At 48.2% G+C, this 18,107-nt stretch overlaps 25 non-coding genes across 25 annotated transcripts; all 25 read left to right on the forward strand.

The window, feature by feature from the left end:
* Window positions 1-503: 503 nt before the first annotated feature.
* LOC143870311 (5S ribosomal RNA) lies at window positions 504-622 on the forward strand. Its single transcript, XR_013245095.1, has one exon. It is a non-coding gene; the product is annotated as a 5S ribosomal RNA (ribosomal RNA).
* A 597-nt stretch (window positions 623-1,219) lies between these two features.
* On the forward strand, window positions 1,220-1,338 carry LOC143870312 (5S ribosomal RNA). The gene has a single exon (XR_013245096.1). It is a non-coding gene; the product is annotated as a 5S ribosomal RNA (ribosomal RNA).
* Window positions 1,339-1,935: 597 nt separating this feature from the next.
* On the forward strand, window positions 1,936-2,054 carry LOC143870313 (5S ribosomal RNA). The gene has a single exon (XR_013245097.1). It is a non-coding gene; the product is annotated as a 5S ribosomal RNA (ribosomal RNA).
* A 597-nt stretch (window positions 2,055-2,651) lies between these two features.
* Window positions 2,652-2,770, forward strand: LOC143870314 (5S ribosomal RNA). Its single transcript, XR_013245098.1, has one exon. It is a non-coding gene; the product is annotated as a 5S ribosomal RNA (ribosomal RNA).
* A 597-nt stretch (window positions 2,771-3,367) lies between these two features.
* Window positions 3,368-3,486, forward strand: LOC143870315 (5S ribosomal RNA). The gene has a single exon (XR_013245099.1). It is a non-coding gene; the product is annotated as a 5S ribosomal RNA (ribosomal RNA).
* A 597-nt stretch (window positions 3,487-4,083) lies between these two features.
* LOC143870316 (5S ribosomal RNA) lies at window positions 4,084-4,202 on the forward strand. The gene has a single exon (XR_013245100.1). It is a non-coding gene; the product is annotated as a 5S ribosomal RNA (ribosomal RNA).
* A 597-nt stretch (window positions 4,203-4,799) lies between these two features.
* Window positions 4,800-4,918, forward strand: LOC143870317 (5S ribosomal RNA). The gene has a single exon (XR_013245101.1). It is a non-coding gene; the product is annotated as a 5S ribosomal RNA (ribosomal RNA).
* Window positions 4,919-5,515: 597 nt separating this feature from the next.
* LOC143870318 (5S ribosomal RNA) lies at window positions 5,516-5,634 on the forward strand. The gene has a single exon (XR_013245102.1). It is a non-coding gene; the product is annotated as a 5S ribosomal RNA (ribosomal RNA).
* A 597-nt stretch (window positions 5,635-6,231) lies between these two features.
* LOC143873570 (5S ribosomal RNA) lies at window positions 6,232-6,350 on the forward strand. The gene has a single exon (XR_013248275.1). It is a non-coding gene; the product is annotated as a 5S ribosomal RNA (ribosomal RNA).
* Window positions 6,351-6,947: 597 nt separating this feature from the next.
* LOC143870319 (5S ribosomal RNA) lies at window positions 6,948-7,066 on the forward strand. The gene has a single exon (XR_013245103.1). It is a non-coding gene; the product is annotated as a 5S ribosomal RNA (ribosomal RNA).
* A 597-nt stretch (window positions 7,067-7,663) lies between these two features.
* On the forward strand, window positions 7,664-7,782 carry LOC143870320 (5S ribosomal RNA). The gene has a single exon (XR_013245104.1). It is a non-coding gene; the product is annotated as a 5S ribosomal RNA (ribosomal RNA).
* Window positions 7,783-8,379: 597 nt separating this feature from the next.
* LOC143870322 (5S ribosomal RNA) lies at window positions 8,380-8,498 on the forward strand. The gene has a single exon (XR_013245106.1). It is a non-coding gene; the product is annotated as a 5S ribosomal RNA (ribosomal RNA).
* A 597-nt stretch (window positions 8,499-9,095) lies between these two features.
* On the forward strand, window positions 9,096-9,214 carry LOC143870323 (5S ribosomal RNA). The gene has a single exon (XR_013245107.1). It is a non-coding gene; the product is annotated as a 5S ribosomal RNA (ribosomal RNA).
* A 597-nt stretch (window positions 9,215-9,811) lies between these two features.
* On the forward strand, window positions 9,812-9,930 carry LOC143870324 (5S ribosomal RNA). The gene has a single exon (XR_013245108.1). It is a non-coding gene; the product is annotated as a 5S ribosomal RNA (ribosomal RNA).
* A 597-nt stretch (window positions 9,931-10,527) lies between these two features.
* On the forward strand, window positions 10,528-10,646 carry LOC143870325 (5S ribosomal RNA). Its single transcript, XR_013245109.1, has one exon. It is a non-coding gene; the product is annotated as a 5S ribosomal RNA (ribosomal RNA).
* Window positions 10,647-11,243: 597 nt separating this feature from the next.
* LOC143870326 (5S ribosomal RNA) lies at window positions 11,244-11,362 on the forward strand. The gene has a single exon (XR_013245110.1). It is a non-coding gene; the product is annotated as a 5S ribosomal RNA (ribosomal RNA).
* Window positions 11,363-11,959: 597 nt separating this feature from the next.
* Window positions 11,960-12,078, forward strand: LOC143870327 (5S ribosomal RNA). Its single transcript, XR_013245111.1, has one exon. It is a non-coding gene; the product is annotated as a 5S ribosomal RNA (ribosomal RNA).
* Window positions 12,079-12,675: 597 nt separating this feature from the next.
* Window positions 12,676-12,794, forward strand: LOC143870328 (5S ribosomal RNA). The gene has a single exon (XR_013245112.1). It is a non-coding gene; the product is annotated as a 5S ribosomal RNA (ribosomal RNA).
* Window positions 12,795-13,391: 597 nt separating this feature from the next.
* LOC143870329 (5S ribosomal RNA) lies at window positions 13,392-13,510 on the forward strand. The gene has a single exon (XR_013245113.1). It is a non-coding gene; the product is annotated as a 5S ribosomal RNA (ribosomal RNA).
* A 597-nt stretch (window positions 13,511-14,107) lies between these two features.
* LOC143870330 (5S ribosomal RNA) lies at window positions 14,108-14,226 on the forward strand. The gene has a single exon (XR_013245114.1). It is a non-coding gene; the product is annotated as a 5S ribosomal RNA (ribosomal RNA).
* Window positions 14,227-14,823: 597 nt separating this feature from the next.
* On the forward strand, window positions 14,824-14,942 carry LOC143870331 (5S ribosomal RNA). The gene has a single exon (XR_013245115.1). It is a non-coding gene; the product is annotated as a 5S ribosomal RNA (ribosomal RNA).
* A 597-nt stretch (window positions 14,943-15,539) lies between these two features.
* On the forward strand, window positions 15,540-15,658 carry LOC143870333 (5S ribosomal RNA). The gene has a single exon (XR_013245117.1). It is a non-coding gene; the product is annotated as a 5S ribosomal RNA (ribosomal RNA).
* Window positions 15,659-16,255: 597 nt separating this feature from the next.
* Window positions 16,256-16,374, forward strand: LOC143870335 (5S ribosomal RNA). The gene has a single exon (XR_013245118.1). It is a non-coding gene; the product is annotated as a 5S ribosomal RNA (ribosomal RNA).
* A 597-nt stretch (window positions 16,375-16,971) lies between these two features.
* On the forward strand, window positions 16,972-17,090 carry LOC143870336 (5S ribosomal RNA). Its single transcript, XR_013245119.1, has one exon. It is a non-coding gene; the product is annotated as a 5S ribosomal RNA (ribosomal RNA).
* A 597-nt stretch (window positions 17,091-17,687) lies between these two features.
* LOC143870337 (5S ribosomal RNA) lies at window positions 17,688-17,806 on the forward strand. Its single transcript, XR_013245120.1, has one exon. It is a non-coding gene; the product is annotated as a 5S ribosomal RNA (ribosomal RNA).
* The last annotated feature ends 301 nt before the right edge of the window (window positions 17,807-18,107 follow it).

Here is an 18,107-nt window from a genome sequence, read left to right on the forward strand (position 1 = left end):
CCTACGTTTCGGTTCGGATCTTTTTATTTTCTTCCGGATGGTGAATTCAAAGACGTCCGGTCTTTATTATGGCGGGGTGATAGTGTCGTTTGATTCGATAAACGGAATTCGTTCTGACATTTCATTTGCGGTCAAATTATAGCGGGGGTTTGTTTAGATTCAGTGACGTACAGGCTATAGCGGATGAGTGTACTAGTGGATGCGAGTCATGAATCCGGTCGGAAGGTGTTTACTGGCCGTGAGCTACCCTTGGTGCACAAATATCGTTCCGACGATAACTTTTGATCCGCCCGTCAGATCGTGGCGATTCTTATATTGATTCGGGGGTACTCGGGAAGATTCATCGCGCGATGACAGCCCTGGCGGTCATCCGGCTTCCCGACATGCTCGGATCGTCCATCCGGTGTCATCTAGCAGGATTTTTTCGCACTTTCATTTAAACGGACTTCGTACGACAATGCGAGTGGAAACTCTTTATTACTTTGACAATGGAGAGGCATGCTGGGTGCGATCATACCAGCACAAATGCACTGGATCCCATCAGAACTCCGAAGTTAAGCGTGCTTGGGCGAGAGTAGTACTAGGATGGGTGACCTCCTGGGAAGTCCTCGTGTTGCACCCCTGTCACTTTTTTCGGCTATCTACCACTTTTTTCGAACAATCTTTCGGTTCTGGAACATCGATGCGAACTGAAACGCACGTTTAGTGCGTCGCCTCCTACGTTTCGGTTCGGATCTTTTTATTTTCTTCCGGATGGTGAATTCAAAGACGTCCGGTCTTTATTATGGCGGGGTGATAGTGTCGTTTGATTCGATAAACGGAATTCGTTCTGACATTTCATTTGCGGTCAAATTATAGCGGGGGTTTGTTTAGATTCAGTGACGTACAGGCTATAGCGGATGAGTGTACTAGTGGATGCGAGTCATGAATCCGGTCGGAAGGTGTTTACTGGCCGTGAGCTACCCTTGGTGCACAAATATCGTTCCGACGATAACTTTTGATCCGCCCGTCAGATCGTGGCGATTCTTATATTGATTCGGGGGTACTCGGGAAGATTCATCGCGCGATGACAGCCCTGGCGGTCATCCGACTTCCCGACATGCTCGGATCGTCCATCCGGTGTCATCTAGCAGGATTTTTTCGCACTTTCATTTAAACGGACTTCGTACGACAATGCGAGTGGAAACTCTTTATTACTTTGACAATGGAGAGGCATGCTGGGTGCGATCATACCAGCACAAATGCACTGGATCCCATCAGAACTCCGAAGTTAAGCGTGCTTGGGCGAGAGTAGTACTAGGATGGGTGACCTCCTGGGAAGTCCTCGTGTTGCACCCCTGTCACTTTTTTCGGCTATCTACCACTTTTTTCGAACAATCTTTCGGTTCTGGAACATCGATGCGAACTGAAACGCACGTTTAGTGCGTCGCCTCCTACCTTTCGGTTCGGATCTTTTTATTTTCTTCCGGATGGTGAATTCAAAGACGTCCGGTCTTTATTATGGCGGGGTGATAGTGTCGTTTGATTCGATAAACGGAATTCGTTCTGACATTTCATTTGCAGTCAAATTATAGCGGGGGTTTGTTTAGATTCAGTGACGTACAGGCTATAGCGGATGAGTGTACTAGTGGATCTGAGTCATGAATCCGGTCGGAAGGTGTTTACTGGCCGTGAGCTACCCTTGGTGCACAAATATCGTTCCGACGATAACTTTTGATCCGCCCGTCAGATCGTGGCGATTCTTATATTGATTCGGGGGTACTCGGGAAGATCCATCGCGCGATGACAGCTCTGGCGGTCATCCGGCTTCCCGACATGCTCGGATCGTCCATCCGGTGTCATCTAGCAGGATTTTTTCGCACTTTCATTTAAACGGACTTCGTACGACAATGCGAGTGGAAACTCTTTATTACTTTGACAATGGAGAGGCATGCTGGGTGCGATCATACCAGCACAAATGCACTGGATCCCATCAGAACTCCGAAGTTAAGCGTGCTTGGGCGAGAGTAGTACTAGGATGGGTGACCTCCTGGGAAGTCCTCGTGTTGCACCCCTGTCACTTTTTTCGGCTATCTACCACTTTTTTCGAACAATCTTTCGGTTCTGGAACATCGATGCGAACTGAAACGCACGTTTAGTGCGTCGCCTCCTACGTTTCGGTTCGGATCTTTTTATTTTCTTCCGGATGGTGAATTCAAAGACGTCCGGTCTTTATTATGGCGGGGTGATAGTGTCGTTTGATTCGATAAACGGAATTCGTTCTGACATTTCATTTGCGGTCAAATTATAGCGGGGGTTTGTTTAGATTCAGTGATGTACAGGCTATAGCGGATGAGTGTACTAGTGGATGCGAGTCATGAATCCGGTCGGAAGGTGTTTACTGGCCGTGAGCTACCCTTGGTGCACAAATATCGTTCCGACGATAACTTTTGATCCGCCCGTCAGATCGTGGCGATTCTTATATTGATTCGGGGGTACTCGGGAAGATTCATCGCGCGATGACAGCCATGGCGGTCATCCAGCTTCCCGACATGCTCGGATCGTCCATCCGGTATCATCTAGCAGGATTTTTTCGCACTTTCATTTAAACGGACTTCGTACGACAATGCGAGTGGAAACTCTTTATTACTTTGACAATGGAGAGGCATGCTGGGTGCGATCATACCAGCACAAATGCACTGGATCCCATCAGAACTCCGAAGTTAAGCGTGCTTGGGCGAGAGTAGTACTAGGATGGGTGACCTCCTGGGAAGTCCTCGTGTTGCACCCCTGTCACTTTTTTCGGCTATCTACCACTTTTTTCGAACAATCTTTCGGTTCTGGAACATCGATGCGAACTGAAACGCACGTTTAGTGCGTCGCCTCCTACGTTTCGGTTCGGATCTTTTTATTTTCTTCCGGATGGTGAATTCAAACACGTCCGGTCTTTATTATGGCGGGGTGATAGTGTCGTTTGATTCGATAAACGGAATTCGTTCTGACATTTCATTTGCGGTCAAATTATAGCGGGGGTTTGTTTAGATTCAGTGACGTACAGGCTATAGCGGATGAGTGTACTAGTGGATGCGAGTCATGAATCCGGTCGGAAGGTGTTTACTGGCCGTGAGCTACCCTTGGTGCACAAATATCGTTCCGACGATAACTTTTGATCCGCCCGTCAGATCGTGGCGATTCTTATATTGATTCGGGGGTACTCGGGAAGATTCATCGCGCGATGACAGCCCTGGCGGTCATCCGACTTCCCGACATGCTCGGATCGTCCATCCGGTGTCATCTAGCAGGATTTTTTCGCACTTTCATTTAAACGGACTTCGTACGACAATGCGAGTGGAAACTCTTTATTACTTTGACAATGGAGAGGCATGCTGGGTGCGATCATACCAGCACAAATGCACTGGATCCCATCAGAACTCCGAAGTTAAGCGTGCTTGGGCGAGAGTAGTACTAGGATGGGTGACCTCCTGGGAAGTCCTCGTGTTGCACCCCTGTCACTTTTTTCGGCTATCTACCACTTTTTTCGAACAATCTTTCGGTTCTGGAACATCGATGCGAACTGAAACGCACGTTTAGTGCGTCGCCTCCTACGTTTCGGTTCGGATCTTTTTATTTTCTTCCGGATGGTGAATTCAAAGACGTCCGGTCTTTATTATGGCGGGGTGATAGTGTCGTTTGATTCGATAAACGGAATTCGTTCTGACATTTCATTTGCGGTCAAATTATAGCGGGGGTTTGTTTAGATTCAGTGACGTACAGGCTATAGCGGATGAGTGTACTAGTTGATGCGAGTCATGAATCCGGTCGGAAGGTGTTTACTGGCCGTGAGCTACCCTTGGTGCACAAATATCGTTCCGACGATAACTTTTGATCCGCCCGTCAGATCGTGGCGATTCTTATATTGATTCGGGGGTACTCGGGAAGATTCATCGCGCGATGACAGCCTTGGCGGTCATCCGGCTTCCCGACATGCTCGGATCGTCCATCCGGTATCATCTAGCAGGATTTTTTCGCACTTTCATTTAAACGGACTTCGTACGACAATGCGAGTGGAAACTCTTTATTACTTTGACAATGGAGAGGCATGCTGGGTGCGATCATACCAGCACAAATGCACTGGATCCCATCAGAACTCCGAAGTTAAGCGTGCTTGGGCGAGAGTAGTACTAGGATGGGTGACCTCCTGGGAAGTCCTCGTGTTGCACCCCTGTCACTTTTTTCGGCTATCTACCACTTTTTTCGAACAATCTTTCGGTTCTGGAACATCGATGCGAACTGAAACGCACGTTTAGTGCGTCGCCTCCTACGTTTCGGTTCGGATCTTATTATTTTCTTCCGGATGGTGAATTCAAAGACGTCCGGTCTTTATTATGGCGGGGTGATAGTGTCGTTTGATTCGATAAACGGAATTCGTTCTGACATTTCATTTGCAGTCAAATTATAGCGGGGGTTTGTTTAGATTCAGTGACGTACAGGCTATAGCGGATGAGTGTACTAGTGGATGCGAGTCATGAATCCGGTCGGAAGGTGTTTACTGGCCGTGAGCTACCCTTGGTGCACAAATATCGTTCCGACGATAACTTTTGATCCGCCCGTCAGATCGTGGCGATTCTTATATTGATTCGGGGGTACTCGGGAAGATCCATCGCGCGATGACAGCCTTGGCGGTCATCCGGCTTCCCGACATGCTCGGATCGTCCATCCGGTGTCATCTAGCAGGATTTTTTCGCACTTTCATTTAAACGGACTTCGTACGACAATGCGAGTGGAAACTCTTTATTACTTTGACAATGGAGAGGCATGCTGGGTGCGATCATACCAGCACAAATGCACTGGATCCCATCAGAACTCCGAAGTTAAGCGTGCTTGGGCGAGAGTAGTACTAGGATGGGTGACCTCCTGGGAAGTCCTCGTGTTGCACCCCTGTCACTTTTTTCGGCTATCTACCACTTTTTTCGAACAATCTTTCGGTTCTGGAACATCGATGCGAACTGAAACGCACGTTTAGTGCGTCGCCTCCTACGTTTCGGTTCGGATCTTTTTATTTTCTTCCGGATGGTGAATTCAAACACGTCCGGTCTTTATTATGGCGGGGTGATAGTGTCGTTTGATTCGATAAACGGAATTCGTTCTGACATTTCATTTGCGGTCAAATTATAGCGGGGGTTTGTTTAGATTCAGTGACGTACAGGCTATAGCGGATGAGTGTACTAGTGGATGCGAGTCATGAATCCGGTCGGAAGGTGTTTACTGGCCGTGAGCTACCCTTGGTGCACAAATATCGTTCCGACGATAACTTTTGATCCGCCCGTCAGATCGTGGCGATTCTTATATTGATTCGGGGGTACTCGGGAAGATTCATCGCGCGATGACAGCCCTGGCGGTCATCCGGCTTCCCGACATGCTCGGATCGTCCATCCGGTGTCATCTAGCAGGATTTTTTCGCACTTTCATTTAAACGGACTTCGTACGACAATGCGAGTGGAAACTCTTTATTACTTTGACAATGGAGAGGCATGCTGGGTGCGATCATACCAGCACAAATGCACTGGATCCCATCAGAACTCCGAAGTTAAGCGTGCTTGGGCGAGAGTAGTACTAGGATGGGTGACCTCCTGGGAAGTCCTCGTGTTGCACCCCTGTCACTTTTTTCGGCTATCTACCACTTTTTTCGAACAATCTTTCGGTTCTGGAACATCGAAGCGAACTGAAACGCACGTTTAGTGCGTCGCCTCCTACGTTTCGGTTCGGATCTTTTTATTTTCTTCCGGATGGTGAATTCAAAGACGTCCGGTCTTTATTATGGCGGGGTGATAGTGTCGTTTGATTCGATAAACGGAATTCGTTCTGACATTTCATTTGCAGTCAAATTATAGCGGGGGTTTGTTTAGATTCAGTGACGTACAGGCTATAGCGGATGAGTGTACTAGTGGATGTGAGTCATGAATCCGGTCGGAAGGTGTTTACTGGCCGTGAGCTACCCTTGGTGCACAAATATCGTTCCGACGATAACTTTTGATCCGCCCGTCAGATCGTGGCGATTCTTATATTGATTCGGGGGTACTCGGGAAGATCCATCGCGCGATGACAGCTCTGGCGGTCATCCGGCTTCCCGACATGCTCGGATCGTCCATCCGGTGTCATCTAGCAGGATTTTTTCGCACTTTCATTTAAACGGACTTCGTACGACAATGCGAGTGGAAACTCTTTATTACTTTGACAATGGAGAGGCATGCTGGGTGCGATCATACCAGCACAAATGCACTGGATCCCATCAGAACTCCGAAGGTAAGCGTGCTTGGGCGAGAGTAGTACTAGGATGGGTGACCTCCTGGGAAGTCCTCGTGTTGCACCCCTGTCACTTTTTTCGGCTATCTACCACTTTTTTCGAACAATCTTTCGGTTCTGGAACATCGATGCGAACTGAAACGCACGTTTAGTGCGTCGCCTCCTACGTTTCGGTTCGGATCTTTTTATTTTCTTCCGGATGGTGAATTCAAAGACGTCCGGTCTTTATTATGGCGGGGTGATAGTGTCGTTTGATTCGATAAACGGAATTCGTTCTGACATTTCATTTGCGGTCAAATTATAGCGGGGGTTTGTTTAGATTCAGTGATGTACAGGCTATAGCGGATGAGTGTACTAGTGGATGCGAGTCATGAATCCGGTCGGAAGGTGTTTACTGGCCGTGAGCTACCCTTGGTGCACAAATATCGTTCCGACGATAACTTTTGATCCGCCCGTCAGATCGTGGCGATTCTTATATTGATTCGGGGGTACTCGGGAAGATTCATCGCGCGATGACAGCCCTGGCGGTCATCCGGCTTCCCGACATGCTCGGATCGTCCATCCGGTGTCATCTAGCAGGATTTTTTCGCACTTTCATTTAAACGGACTTCGTACGACAATGCGAGTGGAAACTCTTTATTACTTTGACAATGGAGAGGCATGCTGGGTGCGATCATACCAGCACAAATGCACTGGATCCCATCAGAACTCCGAAGTTAAGCGTGCTTGGGCGAGAGTAGTACTAGGATGGGTGACCTCCTGGGAAGTCCTCGTGTTGCACCCCTGTCACTTTTTTCGGCTATCTACCACTTTTTTCGAACAATCTTTCGGTTCTGGAACATCGATGCGAACTGAAACGCACGTTTAGTGCGTCGCCTCCTACGTTTCGGTTCGGATCTTTTTATTTTCTTCCGGATGGTGAATTCAAAGACGTCCGGTCTTTATTATGGCGGGGTGATAGTGTCGTTTGATTCGATAAACGGAATTCGTTCTGACATTTCATTTGCGGTCAAATTATAGCGGGGGTTTGTTTAGATTCAGTGACGTACAGGCTATAGCGGATGAGTGTACTAGTGGATGCGAGTCATGAATCCGGTCGGAAGGTGTTTACTGGCCGTGAGCTACCCTTGGTGCACAAATATCGTTCCGACGATAACTTTTGATCCGCCCGTCAGATCGTGGCGATTCTTATATTGATTCGGGGGTACTCGGGAAGATTCATCGCGCGATGACAGCCCTGGCGGTCATCCGACTTCCCGACATGCTCGGATCGTCCATCCGGTGTCATCTAGCAGGATTTTTTCGCACTTTCATTTAAACGGACTTCGTACGACAATGCGAGTGGAAACTCTTTATTACTTTGACAATGGAGAGGCATGCTGGGTGCGATCATACCAGCACAAATGCACTGGATCCCATCAGAACTCCGAAGTTAAGCGTGCTTGGGCGAGAGTAGTACTAGGATGGGTGACCTCCTGGGAAGTCCTCGTGTTGCACCCCTGTCACTTTTTTCGGCTATCTACCACTTTTTTCGAACAATCTTTCGGTTCTGGAACATCGATGCGAACTGAAACGCACGTTTAGTGCGTCGCCTCCTACGTTTCGGTTCGGATCTTTTTATTTTCTTCCGGATGGTGAATTCAAAGACGTCCGGTCTTTATTATGGCGGGGTGATAGTGTCGTTTGATTCGATAAACGGAATTCGTTCTGACATTTCATTTGCAGTCAAATTATAGCGGGGGTTTGTTTAGATTCAGTGACGTACAGGCTATAGCGGATGAGTGTACTAGTGGATCTGAGTCATGAATCCGGTCGGAAGGTGTTTACTGGCCGTGAGCTACCCTTGGTGCACAAATATCGTTCCGACGATAACTTTTGATCCGCCCGTCAGATCGTGGCGATTCTTATATTGATTCGGGGGTACTCGGGAAGATCCATCGCGCGATGACAGCTCTGGCGGTCATCCGGCTTCCCGACATGCTCGGATCGTCCATCCGGTGTCATCTAGCAGGATTTTTTCGCACTTTCATTTAAACGGACTTCGTACGACAATGCGAGTGGAAACTCTTTATTACTTTGACAATGGAGAGGCATGCTGGGTGCGATCATACCAGCACAAATGCACTGGATCCCATCAGAACTCCGAAGTTAAGCGTGCTTGGGCGAGAGTAGTACTAGGATGGGTGACCTCCTGGGAAGTCCTCGTGTTGCACCCCTGTCACTTTTTTCGGCTATCTACCACTTTTTTCGAACAATCTTTCGGTTCTGGAACATCGATGCGAACTGAAACGCACGTTTAGTGCGTCGCCTCCTACGTTTCGGTTCGGATCTTTTTATTTTCTTCCGGATGGTGAATTCAAACACGTCCGGTCTTTATTATGGCGGGGTGATAGTGTCGTTTGATTCGATAAACGGAATTCGTTCTGACATTTCATTTGCGGTCAAATTATAGCGGGGGTTTGTTTAGATTCAGTGATGTACAGGCTATAGCGGATGAGTGTACTAGTGGATGCGAGTCATGAATCCGGTCGGAAGGTGTTTACTGGCCGTGAGCTACCCTTGGTGCACAAATATCGTTCCGACGATAACTTTTGATCCGCCCGTCAGATCGTGGCGATTCTTATATTGATTCGGGGGTACTCGGGAAGATTCATCGCGCGATGACAGCCCTGGCGGTCATCCGACTTCCCGACATGCTCGGATCGTCCATCCGGTGTCATCTAGCAGGATTTTTTCGCACTTTCATTTAAACGGACTTCGTACGACAATGCGAGTGGAAACTCTTTATTACTTTGACAATGGAGAGGCATGCTGGGTGCGATCATACCAGCACAAATGCACTGGATCCCATCAGAACTCCGAAGTTAAGCGTGCTTGGGCGAGAGTAGTACTAGGATGGGTGACCTCCTGGGAAGTCCTCGTGTTGCACCCCTGTCACTTTTTTCGGCTATCTACCACTTTTTTCGAACAATCTTTCGGTTCTGGAACATCGATGCGAACTGAAACGCACGTTTAGTGCGTCGCCTCCTACGTTTCGGTTCGGATCTTTTTATTTTCTTCCGGATGGTGAATTCAAAGACGTCCGGTCTTTATTATGGCGGGGTGATAGTGTCGTTTGATTCGATAAACGGAATTCGTTCTGACATTTCATTTGCGGTCAAATTATAGCGGGGGTTTGTTTAGATTCAGTGATGTACAGGCTATAGCGGATGAGTGTACTAGTGGATGCGAGTCATGAATCCGGTCGGAAGGTGTTTACTGGCCGTGAGCTACCCTTGGTGCACAAATATCGTTCCGACGATAACTTTTGATCCGCCCGTCAGATCGTGGCGATTCTTATATTGATTCGGGGGTACTCGGGAAGATTCATCGCGCGATGACAGCCCTGGCGGTCATCCGGCTTCCCGACATGCTCGGATCGTCCATCCGGTGTCATCTAGCAGGATTTTTTCGCACTTTCATTTAAACGGACTTCGTACGACAATGCGAGTGGAAACTCTTTATTACTTTGACAATGGAGAGGCATGCTGGGTGCGATCATACCAGCACAAATGCACTGGATCCCATCAGAACTCCGAAGTTAAGCGTGCTTGGGCGAGAGTAGTACTAGGATGGGTGACCTCCTGGGAAGTCCTCGTGTTGCACCCCTGTCACTTTTTTCGGCTATCTACCACTTTTTTCGAACAATCTTTCGGTTCTGGAACATCGATGCGAACTGAAACGCACGTTTAGTGCGTCGCCTCCTACGTTTCGGTTCGGATCTTTTTATTTTCTTCCGGATGGTGAATTCAAAGACGTCCGGTCTTTATTATGGCGGGGTGATAGTGTCGTTTGATTCGATAAACGGAATTCGTTCTGACATTTCATTTGCGGTCAAATTATAGCGGGGGTTTGTTTAGATTCAGTGACGTACAGGCTATAGCGGATGAGTGTACTAGTGGATGCGAGTCATGAATCCGGTCGGAAGGTGTTTACTGGCCGTGAGCTACCCTTGGTGCACAAATATCGTTCCGACGATAACTTTTGATCCGCCCGTCAGATCGTGGCGATTCTTATATTGATTCGGGGGTACTCGGGAAGATTCATCGCGCGATGACAGCCCTGGCGGTCATCCGACTTCCCGACATGCTCGGATCGTCCATCCGGTGTCATCTAGCAGGATTTTTTCGCACTTTCATTTAAACGGACTTCGTACGACAATGCGAGTGGAAACTCTTTATTACTTTGACAATGGAGAGGCATGCTGGGTGCGATCATACCAGCACAAATGCACTGGATCCCATCAGAACTCCGAAGTTAAGCGTGCTTGGGCGAGAGTAGTACTAGGATGGGTGACCTCCTGGGAAGTCCTCGTGTTGCACCCCTGTCACTTTTTTCGGCTATCTACCACTTTTTTCGAACAATCTTTCGGTTCTGGAACATCGATGCGAACTGAAACGCACGTTTAGTGCGTCGCCTCCTACGTTTCGGTTCGGATCTTTTTATTTTCTTCCGGATGGTGAATTCAAAGACGTCCGGTCTTTATTATGGCGGGGTGATAGTGTCGTTTGATTCGATAAACGGAATTCGTTCTGACATTTCATTTGCAGTCAAATTATAGCGGGGGTTTGTTTAGATTCAGTGACGTACAGGCTATAGCGGATGAGTGTACTAGTGGATCTGAGTCATGAATCCGGTCGGAAGGTGTTTACTGGCCGTGAGCTACCCTTGGTGCACAAATATCGTTCCGACGATAACTTTTGATCCGCCCGTCAGATCGTGGCGATTCTTATATTGATTCGGGGGTACTCGGGAAGATCCATCGCGCGATGACAGCTCTGGCGGTCATCCGGCTTCCCGACATGCTCGGATCGTCCATCCGGTGTCATCTAGCAGGATTTTTTCGCACTTTCATTTAAACGGACTTCGTACGACAATGCGAGTGGAAACTCTTTATTACTTTGACAATGGAGAGGCATGCTGGGTGCGATCATACCAGCACAAATGCACTGGATCCCATCAGAACTCCGAAGTTAAGCGTGCTTGGGCGAGAGTAGTACTAGGATGGGTGACCTCCTGGGAAGTCCTCGTGTTGCACCCCTGTCACTTTTTTCGGCTATCTACCACTTTTTTCGAACAATCTTTCGGTTCTGGAACATCGATGCGAACTGAAACGCACGTTTAGTGCGTCGCCTCCTACGTTTCGGTTCGGATCTTTTTATTTTCTTCCGGATGGTGAATTCAAACACGTCCGGTCTTTATTATGGCGGGGTGATAGTGTCGTTTGATTCGATAAACGGAATTCGTTCTGACATTTCATTTGCGGTCAAATTATAGCGGGGGTTTGTTTAGATTCAGTGATGTACAGGCTATAGCGGATGAGTGTACTAGTGGATGCGAGTCATGAATCCGGTCGGAAGGTGTTTACTGGCCGTGAGCTACCCTTGGTGCACAAATATCGTTCCGACGATAACTTTTGATCCGCCCGTCAGATCGTGGCGATTCTTATATTGATTCGGGGGTACTCGGGAAGATTCATCGCGCGATGACAGCCCTGGCGGTCATCCGACTTCCCGACATGCTCGGATCGTCCATCCGGTGTCATCTAGCAGGATTTTTTCGCACTTTCATTTAAACGGACTTCGTACGACAATGCGAGTGGAAACTCTTTATTACTTTGACAATGGAGAGGCATGCTGGGTGCGATCATACCAGCACAAATGCACTGGATCCCATCAGAACTCCGAAGTTAAGCGTGCTTGGGCGAGAGTAGTACTAGGATGGGTGACCTCCTGGGAAGTCCTCGTGTTGCACCCCTGTCACTTTTTTCGGCTATCTACCACTTTTTTCGAACAATCTTTCGGTTCTGGAACATCGATGCGAACTGAAACGCACGTTTAGTGCGTCGCCTCCTACGTTTCGGTTCGGATCTTTTTATTTTCTTCCGGATGGTGAATTCAAAGACGTCCGGTCTTTATTATGGCGGGGTGATAGTGTCGTTTGATTCGATAAACGGAATTCGTTCTGACATTTCATTTGCGGTCAAATTATAGCGGGGGTTTGTTTAGATTCAGTGACGTACAGGCTATAGCGGATGAGTGTACTAGTTGATGCGAGTCATGAATCCGGTCGGAAGGTGTTTACTGGCCGTGAGCTACCCTTGGTGCACAAATATCGTTCCGACGATAACTTTTGATCCGCCCGTCAGATCGTGGCGATTCTTATATTGATTCGGGGGTACTCGGGAAGATTCATCGCGCGATGACAGCCTTGGCGGTCATCCGGCTTCCCGACATGCTCGGATCGTCCATCCGGTATCATCTAGCAGGATTTTTTCGCACTTTCATTTAAACGGACTTCGTACGACAATGCGAGTGGAAACTCTTTATTACTTTGACAATGGAGAGGCATGCTGGGTGCGATCATACCAGCACAAATGCACTGGATCCCATCAGAACTCCGAAGTTAAGCGTGCTTGGGCGAGAGTAGTACTAGGATGGGTGACCTCCTGGGAAGTCCTCGTGTTGCACCCCTGTCACTTTTTTCGGCTATCTACCACTTTTTTCGAACAATCTTTCGGTTCTGGAACATCGATGCGAACTGAAACGCACGTTTAGTGCGTCGCCTCCTACGTTTCGGTTCGGATCTTATTATTTTCTTCCGGATGGTGAATTCAAAGACGTCCGGTCTTTATTATGGCGGGGTGATAGTGTCGTTTGATTCGATAAACGGAATTCGTTCTGACATTTCATTTGCAGTCAAATTATAGCGGGGGTTTGTTTAGATTCAGTGACGTACAGGCTATAGCGGATGAGTGTACTAGTGGATGCGAGTCATGAATCCGGTCGGAAGGTGTTTACTGGCCGTGAGCTACCCTTGGTGCACAAATATCGTTCCGACGATAACTTTTGATCCGCCCGTCAGATCGTGGCGATTCTTATATTGATTCGGGGGTACTCGGGAAGATCCATCGCGCGATGACAGCCTTGGCGGTCATCCGGCTTCCCGACATGCTCGGATCGTCCATCCGGTGTCATCTAGCAGGATTTTTTCGCACTTTCATTTAAACGGACTTCGTACGACAATGCGAGTGGAAACTCTTTATTACTTTGACAATGGAGAGGCATGCTGGGTGCGATCATACCAGCACAAATGCACTGGATCCCATCAGAACTCCGAAGTTAAGCGTGCTTGGGCGAGAGTAGTACTAGGATGGGTGACCTCCTGGGAAGTCCTCGTGTTGCACCCCTGTCACTTTTTTCGGCTATCTACCACTTTTTTCGAACAATCTTTCGGTTCTGGAACATCGATGCGAACTGAAACGCACGTTTAGTGCGTCGCCTCCTACGTTTCGGTTCGGATCTTTTTATTTTCTTCCGGATGGTGAATTCAAACACGTCCGGTCTTTATTATGGCGGGGTGATAGTGTCGTTTGATTCGATAAACGGAATTCGTTCTGACATTTCATTTGCGGTCAAATTATAGCGGGGGTTTGTTTAGATTCAGTGACGTACAGGCTATAGCGGATGAGTGTACTAGTGGATGCGAGTCATGAATCCGGTCGGAAGGTGTTTACTGGCCGTGAGCTACCCTTGGTGCACAAATATCGTTCCGACGATAACTTTTGATCCGCCCGTCAGATCGTGGCGATTCTTATATTGATTCGGGGGTACTCGGGAAGATTCATCGCGCGATGACAGCCCTGGCGGTCATCCGGCTTCCCGACATGCTCGGATCGTCCATCCGGTGTCATCTAGCAGGATTTTTTCGCACTTTCATTTAAACGGACTTCGTACGACAATGCGAGTGGAAACTCTTTATTACTTTGACAATGGAGAGGCATGCTGGGTGCGATCATACCAGCACAAATGCACTGGATCCCATCAGAACTCCGAAGTTAAGCGTGCTTGGGCGAGAGTAGTACTAGGATGGGTGACCTCCTGGGAAGTCCTCGTGTTGCACCCCTGTCACTTTTTTCGGCTATCTACCACTTTTTTCGAACAATCTTTCGGTTCTGGAACATCGAAGCGAACTGAAACGCACGTTTAGTGCGTCGCCTCCTACGTTTCGGTTCGGATCTTTTTATTTTCTTCCGGATGGTGAATTCAAAGACGTCCGGTCTTTATTATGGCGGGGTGATAGTGTCGTTTGATTCGATAAACGGAATTCGTTCTGACATTTCATTTGCAGTCAAATTATAGCGGGGGTTTGTTTAGATTCAGTGACGTACAGGCTATAGCGGATGAGTGTACTAGTGGATGTGAGTCATGAATCCGGTCGGAAGGTGTTTACTGGCCGTGAGCTACCCTTGGTGCACAAATATCGTTCCGACGATAACTTTTGATCCGCCCGTCAGATCGTGGCGATTCTTATATTGATTCGGGGGTACTCGGGAAGATCCATCGCGCGATGACAGCTCTGGCGGTCATCCGGCTTCCCGACATGCTCGGATCGTCCATCCGGTGTCATCTAGCAGGATTTTTTCGCACTTTCATTTAAACGGACTTCGTACGACAATGCGAGTGGAAACTCTTTATTACTTTGACAATGGAGAGGCATGCTGGGTGCGATCATACCAGCACAAATGCACTGGATCCCATCAGAACTCCGAAGTTAAGCGTGCTTGGGCGAGAGTAGTACTAGGATGGGTGACCTCCTGGGAAGTCCTCGTGTTGCACCCCTGTCACTTTTTTCGGCTATCTACCACTTTTTTCGAACAATCTTTCGGTTCTGGAACATCGATGCGAACTGAAACGCACGTTTAGTGCGTCGCCTCCTACGTTTCGGTTCGGATCTTTTTATTTTCTTCCGGATGGTGAATTCAAAGACGTCCGGTCTTTATTATGGCGGGGTGATAGTGTCGTTTGATTCGATAAACGGAATTCGTTCTGACATTTCATTTGCGGTCAAATTATAGCGGGGGTTTGTTTAGATTCAGTGATGTACAGGCTATAGCGGATGAGTGTACTAGTGGATGCGAGTCATGAATCCGGTCGGAAGGTGTTTACTGGCCGTGAGCTACCCTTGGTGCACAAATATCGTTCCGACGATAACTTTTGATCCGCCCGTCAGATCGTGGCGATTCTTATATTGATTCGGGGGTACTCGGGAAGATTCATCGCGCGATGACAGCCCTGGCGGTCATCCGGCTTCCCGACATGCTCGGATCGTCCATCCGGTGTCATCTAGCAGGATTTTTTCGCACTTTCATTTAAACGGACTTCGTACGACAATGCGAGTGGAAACTCTTTATTACTTTGACAATGGAGAGGCATGCTGGGTGCGATCATACCAGCACAAATGCACTGGATCCCATCAGAACTCCGAAGTTAAGCGTGCTTGGGCGAGAGTAGTACTAGGATGGGTGACCTCCTGGGAAGTCCTCGTGTTGCACCCCTGTCACTTTTTTCGGCTATCTACCACTTTTTTCGAACAATCTTTCGGTTCTGGAACATCGATGCGAACTGAAACGCACGTTTAGTGCGTCGCCTCCTACGTTTCGGTTCGGATCTTTTTATTTTCTTCCGGATGGTGAATTCAAAGACGTCCGGTCTTTATTATGGCGGGGTGATAGTGTCGTTTGATTCGATAAACGGAATTCGTTCTGACATTTCATTTGCGGTCAAATTATAGCGGGGGTTTGTTTAGATTCAGTGATGTACAGGCTATAGCGGATGAGTGTACTAGTGGATGCGAGTCATGAATCCGGTCGGAAGGTGTTTACTGGCCGTGAGCTACCCTTGGTGCACAAATATCGTTCCGACGATAACTTTTGATCCGCCCGTCAGATCGTGGCGATTCTTATATTGATTCGGGGGTACTCGGGAAGATTCATCGCGCGATGACAGCCCTGGCGGTCATCCAGCTTCCCGACATGCTCGGATCGTCCATCCGGTATCATCTAGCAGGATTTTTTCGCACTTTCATTTAAACGGACTTCGTACGACAATGCGAGTGGAAACTCTTTATTACTTTGACAATGGAGAGGCATGCTGGGTGCGATCATACCAGCACAAATGCACTGGATCCCATCAGAACTCCGAAGTTAAGCGTGCTTGGGCGAGAGTAGTACTAGGATGGGTGACCTCCTGGGAAGTCCTCGTGTTGCACCCCTGTCACTTTTTTCGGCTATCTACCACTTTTTTCGAACAATCTTTCGGTTCTGGAACATCGATGCGAACTGAAACGCACGTTTAGTGCGTCGCCTCCTACGTTTCGGTTCGGATCTTTTTATTTTCTTCCGGATGGTGAATTCAAAGACGTCCGGTCTTTATTATGGCGGGGTGATAGTGTCGTTTGATTCGATAAACGGAATTCGTTCTGACATTTCATTTGCAGTCAAATTATAGCGGGGGTTTGTTTAGATTCAGTGACGTACAGGCTATAGCGGATGAGTGTACTAGTGGATGCGAGTCATGAATCCGGTCGGAAGGTGTTTACTGGCCGTGAGCTACCCTTGGTGCACAAATATCGTTCCGACGATAACTTTTGATCCGCCCGTCAGATCGTGGCGATTCTTATATTGATTCGGGGGTACTCGGGAAGATCCATTGCGCGATGACAGCCCTGGCGGTCATCCGGCTTCCCGACATGCTCGGATCGTCCATCCGGTGTCATCTAGCAGGATTTTTTCGCACTTTCATTTAAACGGACTTCGTACGACAATGCGAGTGGAAACTCTTAATTACTTTGACAATGGAGAGGCATGCTGGGTGCGATCATACCAGCACAAATGCACTGGATCCCATCAGAACTCCGAAGTTAAGCGTGCTTGGGCGAGAGTAGTACTAGGATGGGTGACCTCCTGGGAAGTCCTCGTGTTGCACCCCTGTCACTTTTTTCGGCTATCTACCACTTTTTTCGAACAATCTTTCGGTTCTGGAACATCGATGCGAACTGAAACGCACGTTTAGTGCGTCGCCTCCTACGTTTCGGTTCGGATCTTTTTATTTTCTTCCGGATGGTGAATTCAAAGACGTCCGGTCTTTATTATGGCGGGGTGATAGTGTCGTTTGATTCGATAAACGGAATTCGTTCTGACATTTCATTTGCAGTCAAATTATAGCGGGGGTTTGTTTAGATTCAGTGACGTACAGGCTATAGCGGATGAGTGTACTAGTGGATGCGAGTCATGAATCCGGTCGGAAGGTGTTTACTGGCCGTGAGCTACCCTTGGTGCACAAATATCGTTCCGACGATAACTTTTGATCCGCCCGTCAGATCGTGGCGATTCTTATATTGATTCGGGGGTACTCGGGAAGATCCATCGCGCGATGACAGCCCTGGCGGTCATCCGGCTTCCCGACATGCTCGGATCGTCCATCCGGTGTCATCTAGCAGGATTTTTTCGCACTTTCATTTAAACGGACTTCGTACGACAATGCGAGTGGAAACTCTTTATTACTTTGACAATGGAGAGGCATGCTGGGTGCGATCATACCAGCACAAATGCACTGGATCCCATCAGAACTCCGAAGTTAAGCGTGCTTGGGCGAGAGTAGTACTAGGATGGGTGACCTCCTGGGAAGTCCTCGTGTTGCACCCCTGTCACTTTTTTCGGCTATCTACCACTTTTTTCGAACAATGTTTCGGTTCTGGAACATCGATGCGAACTGAAACGCACGTTTAGTGCGTCGCCTCCTACGTTTCGGTTCGGATCTTATTATTTTCTTCCGGATGGTGAATTCAAAGACGTCCGGTCTTTATTATGGCGGGGTGATAGTGTCGTTTGATTCGATAAACGGAATTCGTTCTGACATTTCATTTGCGGTCAAATTATAGCGGGGGTTTGTTTAGATTCAGTGACGTACAGGCTATAGCAGATGAGTGTACTAGTGGATGCGAGT

This window comes from Tasmannia lanceolata, unplaced genomic scaffold, assembly GCF_043159265.1.
Source record: "Tasmannia lanceolata isolate RefF3 unplaced genomic scaffold, GAP_Taslan_0.1 ptg000003l, whole genome shotgun sequence".
NCBI classification, from domain to species: Eukaryota; Viridiplantae; Streptophyta; class Magnoliopsida; order Canellales; family Winteraceae; genus Tasmannia; species Tasmannia lanceolata.